Source organism: Pinus tabuliformis, chromosome 4_1, assembly GCF_031772625.1.
Source record: "Pinus tabuliformis cultivar Carrire ecotype Pingquan chromosome 4_1, CPIR1, whole genome shotgun sequence".
NCBI lineage: Eukaryota > Viridiplantae > Streptophyta > Pinopsida > Pinales > Pinaceae > Pinus > Pinus tabuliformis.
Window position 1 is genome coordinate 535,395,421 of NC_142303.1, and position 6,656 is coordinate 535,402,076.

Below are 6,656 nucleotides of genomic sequence, written 5' to 3' on the forward strand. Positions count from 1 at the left end.
GGGTTTGTGGAAGGAAGACAAATACTTGATGGCTTAGTAGTATCCCAGGAGGTGGTGCACTCCTTGAAAATAAAAAAGGAAGTGGGCATGATGATCAAACTGGATCTCTCAAAGGCATATGACCGTCTGAACTGGGACTATCTTAAATCGGTTTTAGTGGCATTTGGTTTTTGCAACAAGTGGATACAATGGGTGCAAGACATGATCTCTATGCCAAACCTCTCCATCCTCTTGAACGAGACACCAACTTCAACGTTCAATGCCACAAGAGGATTGAGACAAGGGGATCCCCTATCCCCATCTCTGTTCATCATAGCAGCAGAAGGACTGGGCAGATATATCAAAAAAGAACTGAGAGAGAAAAATCAAAGGGTTAAGACTATGGGGCAACAACCTACCAATCACCCACTAGCAATTTGTAGATGATATCATGCTTTTCTACGTTGTTTCCCTAAGAGAAGTCAAAAGAATAAAAAGATTCTTGACCTTTTTATGGAAGCCTCAGGCACTCAAATCAACAAGGACAAGTCTTGCACATTCCTCTTCAACACGCCAGTTATTTGTTAAATCTTTCTTGACTAGAATATTGGGCTTTCGCTCTGGAGATTTACCCACAAAGTATTTGGGAACCCAATTAGCCCTAAATCCACTCGAGATGGCTAACTGGCACCAAACCTTAGAAAAACTCAAAAACAAACTGGCTAACTGGTCCTTTCGAACCTTGAATATAGCAGGAAGAACAATGCTTCTTCGATTAGTCTTACAAGCAATACCCATATACTCTTTGTCGGCAATGGCGGTACCTAAAGGGGTGTGCACAAAAATGGTAGAGATATTCAAAAAATTCCTTTGAGGAGGGCCACAGTAACAAAAGAAATGGGCCCTGATATCATGGAAGGCCCTGACAAAGAACAAAGCAGAAGGGGGATTAGGGCTAAGAGATCCATACATCCTGAATCAAGTAATGGGAGCGAAGCTGTGGTGGAGATGGATAAAGGGAGGAGGAGACCTATGGAAAAGAATCTGGAAGCAAAAATACAACATGGACACCACTATGGAAGATCTCCTAAGAATTGAAGAAACACCAAGAGGTTCTACAATATGGAACCTGGCCATCCAAAACAGAGACATAACTTCCAAGTATGCATTTTGGGAAATTCGGAATGGGAACTCGGCGAAATTCTGGGATGAAGCTTGGCAGCAAAGAGGAAAACTAAAGGAAATGGAGGGCCTTCGAAACACATGTCAGAGGGCTAAGGAGGAAGGACTAAATTATGTAAGAGATTACTGGAATGAAGGAAGATAGGAGGAAACCTGGAGAACTTGGAAGGACCCGGAAGTGTGGGATAGAAACATTGGTTCAAAACAAAGAGAAATATATACAAGAGAAATGAGGACTAGGAGAAAAACTATTAGAACAAGTCAAGATATATTGAGATGGGGTAAATTCACGAAAGGCACCTTCACGATCAAAAAATCCTATCACTTAATCACGCAGCATGGGCAAGATGAAGATGCTCCCATCTGGAAACAAATATGGCAGAGTCACTGGTGGCCAAAGGTAACCATGTTTTTATGGCTGGTAGGGAAGGGTCGCATTTTGACATGGGACTAGCTTCAGAAGCGTGGAATCCATGGACCCTCCAGATGCTGTCTATGTAAACAAGCTCAGGAAACTCAGGAACATCTCCTAAACTCATGCCCTTTCGCTCAGCAGCAATGGGAAGAAATCAACAAGCTTTTTGGGAAGACAAACAGAGATCCTCACAGCATTAAAGAAACTATTAAGCAATGGGGAAGAGGCCAATTCCTGAGCCCAGTGGTTAGAAGGGCCTGGAGTTTAACGGTGGGCTTAAACATGTGGATGATATGGAAAGAGAGAAATAGGAGAATATTTCAAGACAAAGAAATACCACCTGAATTGATCTGGGAAAAAACTCAAAACCACATAAGGGAAACAATCCTAGTGGAAAACTGGAATCAAGAGGACTGGAAAACAACTCCGGAGGAAGGAAAGATCTTGGCATACCTCAATTTAGAACAAGGAATGGTTCACCCCCAGAAACAGAAAGACCCAGCAACGCTTATCCATAGCCCTGCCAATTTTAGGCACCCTCAAGATGGCTTCATCAAATTGAACTTCGATGGAGCCTCTAAAGGAAATCCAGGGACAGCTGGGTTCGGAGGCATCTTCCGAGATCATCAAGGGAGGACAAGATGGGTGTACGCAGACTATGGGGGTATTATGAGCAACAATGAAGCAGAACTAATGGCAATTCACCAAGGATTAAGAATAGCAATCCGCAATGGATACAATAATCTGGAAATAGAGGGTGATTAAAAGCTTGTGATAGAGATGCTCAGAAAATTGAATAATGGCAAGGGTTGGGAAAAAGTAGCGCAGAGCTGGAGGACGGCAGGCCTAATTCAGGACATGGAAACGCTCATAAAAAGAATTGACTACAAAATCATTAATCATATCAGAAGAGATGGTAATAAGGCATCGGACCTCCTTGCTAATTGGGGATGCAATGAACAAGGGAGCAAGGTTGATGGTATATGGCCGCTGCATACGAAAAATCAAAGGTGGGAGCCCCTCAAAGCAATCATTACCCATGACAATAATGCGGACACAAACTCTAGATAATCGATACAAGTGGCCCCCGATTGGGGTGAGAGACAGAGATATGACGTGGGCACGGATCAGGACGAGGAGAGGACGACAGGGCCGGCCACCAAACATTCCCATTATAAAACAAGACACGGGGGCGGCATGCAGGTGGGATAGCATCCCGAGAAACAGAGGTGATAGGGGAATGGGGGAAGAAACAACAAAAATTAACGACAGAAAAATTATGGGCTGCGGGACAAGTGGGAGACGGCTGATAAAGGTGGCGAAGGGAGTAAAGGAAATCATAACGTAGCAAAGGAGGAAGATAGCAGGAGCGCAGGGTGAACTGGTTCCATCTGAGGTGAAGCAAAGTTCTAGGTATGTTTTCATAAAGCCAAACCCTATAATTTTTTTAATCTTAGGCAGTCTGATGGAAGTGGGAGGTGAGCTAGGAATAGCAGAGAGAGGTAGAAGTATGCCAAAGGGGGCAATACCCCTTGTAATTCGCAGCAAGAAGGCGGATGGTGGCACGAAGGAAAATTCAGAGGAAGCGCAGAGCATGGGAAAAAACCGTGGAAACCAGGGTGAAGAACTGTTGGGCTCCTGTAAGTGTTGCGCTCAAAGCCAGCCTGAAGAGGAAAAGGAAACAATCTGGGAGATAAAGAAGAATACGGAGAATAAACAATTGTCTAGGCTAGCGAGAGGAAAACCTGGAAGCAGCCAAACCATCAGGAGAAATTGGAGAGAGGAGGGCAGAAGCTGGGAAAAGGCAACTCAGGAAACGGGAACAAAAGCCATTACAGAGAATCTAACCTTTTATGTTGGTCGTGATACACAGGAGGTTGTAAGGAGGAAAATGGCATGCCAGGGACGGGGCAGAGCGTGTGGTGGAAGAGGTCGGTCTAATCAACCCGGTCGTAGCAACCCAGCAACCTCAAAGCCGACCATTCAAAGACGTCGTTGGAAAACAATGAGGACATCTATTCAAGAGGCGGAAAGGGCATACAGAGAAGGCACCGATGAGGAGATCCATAAGCTCATTAAGGAACTAGAAGAAAACGTAATGGAAGAAGATTCAGAGCCTGAAATGGAAGAATGGGGAACCTCATTCCGGACCCAGGTAACACCAAGGAATGGATGACGTTATATAAACAGGCTTTGCACATTTATTGGGTGTTGAAAAGCTTACTAGCTAAGGCGTTGGAGCAAGTTGCAGGCGAAATGGTGGAATTGGCCCAAGGCATGCCTAACACGAAGAAGGAAATGAAGAACCTGCAAATCACTATGATCATGCAGGATAGCAAGCTGGATGAAATCCAACAACAGTTGATGCAGCTTATTCCAGCAAAGAGGGAAGTGGCAGCAGCACCCGAGCTTATGGAAGAATGATATTTTAGATCTTGCAAATGTTTACCATGTTGATTTTCTGAAGCTAGTTTTCCATTTTCCTGTTTATTATTATGACTGTCAGATATATGCTTAGTATTTTTTGTTGCGAAGTTTATTTAGCATGGATTGATAGACTTTCTCATCTTTGCTATTGGATGGCCTATATTAATTTGAGGTGGCCAACAGATTCGGTTTCCCATCTGGGCATGTTGAGGCCACCAAAACGATGTACATGGCTTAACTTGATTTTATGTGAATAGAAAAGGAAAGGCACTACCTCAACTTACAAAAAAAAAAAAAAAACACATAGGATACTTTGTTTTGCTAATTTTTGTTAAGGTTGTTTTGTGGCTTCCGGTTCCAGCTATGGTTTTGCCCATGGTATTTATTTATGAGAAAGGCTATTTATATTCCAAAAAACCTATCTTAAATTGTCTTCTGGTCAGTGGGAACAAACAACAGTGTTTTTAAACCCCACAATTTCTATCGGTACTCTATAATCCTAACATTTTTCTAGATTTTGATTTACATAATAAATCATAATATAACAAAAAGTATTTAACCTTCATGAAACACACAAATTTTACAAATTTCAAATCTTAAGCTTATAATTCCAACTAATTCCTATTAGATTTTAACAAAAATAATTAAGAAAAATATCCAAAATAAACCAAACATATGAAAAGTTTAAACTGTAGAAATTTTTGCCATACTGATTTTTAATGATGTACCTCTACACCAACCATTACAATAACTAATTTATGTTTATTTCTTATTTACATTAACTTACACCAACCATTACCATGGCTAATTTATGTTTATTTCATATTTACATAAACTTACTTCAATACATAATGAGAGCTCTTGCTTATGCTAGGTAGCTGAGATTATCGCAGTCGAATTCCACAGAATATACTTTTACTTTTACTTCATCATTACATAAAGAGTAGCTCACATAATAACAGTTCGCCCCCCATATGCCCTGTGTACATGAAGTTCGGAGCAGAAGCCTCTGCAGGGGAATCAGCTGCTACCCATATGTATGTTAGTTAAGGGCGTAGCTGGAGCAACCAACTTCACCTCCAAAATCCAGCCGGGTCGCGCGTTGCTGCATATAAATTAACATCAGCATCAGCAACGAAAATGTTACTGGTCATATAAACAACAGTAGATAATTGAAAACCCTAGATTCATATAAAAGCCAATGTTCCACCAAAATTCCAGGACGAGGGGGTGAGGATACGCAGGAGCGGCCTATGCAAAAGCTCCCCACCAATTTTTAGGAAACGTAGGGGGATGTCAAGGTCTTAAAAGCTTATAAATATAAAATATAATTTATAAATTGAGTCCATTATGACAACTGGGTTTGAATTGAAAAGCTGCAAAGCATGATCATTAATATGAATATCATTATCTAATATCATATAAATTTAAAATTCTAATTTATAATCATACATCATACATCATACATTATGATTAAAGTTTAAACCATATTGATGTTCCACTTCCTACTATGAACATTGAATACTGAACAATGAATATTGACATAAAATTATAAAAGTCAAGTCTGATACATCAAGAGTCAAAATTTTATAGAGTCAGAATAACATAAGAACATCAACATATCGAAAGATAAACGAGCATACTTTTTCTCATGCCTCAAGGTAATGCCCCGCTAGTCTTTGCATCTAGCTACTGCATGAATAAATAAGGATCAACCATATCACCATCTGAATCTGAATCACTAGCATTCTCAAACCTACTAAGTGGCACACCAACCAACCCCATCTGTCTCTCATCAAGTCTCTCCTCCATATCTATCGGTGCATCATCCTTTGGATCAACATCCCATCGTGTTGTTGGTCCCTTCAAATACTCAAGTGTCTTCTTATGCTCAAGGCGTAGGGCACTGTGCACAACAACTAACTTCTCTGCTCTTTTAGAGGTAAGCTTGTTCCTCTTGATAGAGTGGATGAAGCTATATGTGGACCAATTCCTCTTTGCTGCAGAGGAACTAGGAGCGTCTTGCGAATGGAGTGAGGGGCCAAGGCGAATAATGAATTAAATTTATAAGAAAACGAATTGAAACCCTAAAGTATTAAAACTAATATTCAATTTTAATTATAAACAAAAGTTTATTTTAAAAAATCAGGCCCCTTGACCCCCCACGTCCCCCCTCGACCCGTCACAACCCCCTTTTCGGAAACGACCCCTCAGCACAAGGAAACGTCCCCCTGGCACATCCCCCTGCATACCCTGTTTTTTGCGACCGTGGGGAAACGACCCCTTCTCGTCCCCAAGTCCATGGAGCGCGGGGGAGCTAGGAAACTAGACCCCTAGGGGTGGGGGCGAGTCCCCGTGGAACACTGATAAAAGCTCAGTTGCAGTACCTCCTGTAGACGAGGATCTAGATCTGGAAATGGGTGGGGATATTTTCTTAAATAATTGCGCACACTTCCAAATCATTCAACAACTTCCCGTTTTATTTCCCTAACCGCCATTGTGCCCTCTGGACACTGACTGGGTTCAAATTGAACGCGTCTAATGTTACTTACAGTCTTTGAAGTATTGAGCTCCTCCGATTTTATCCTTCCATCATCCGAACGCTGCAACATTCTCCTTAAATTCTCTTCAGCCTTTTCCTTCAGCTTTTTAT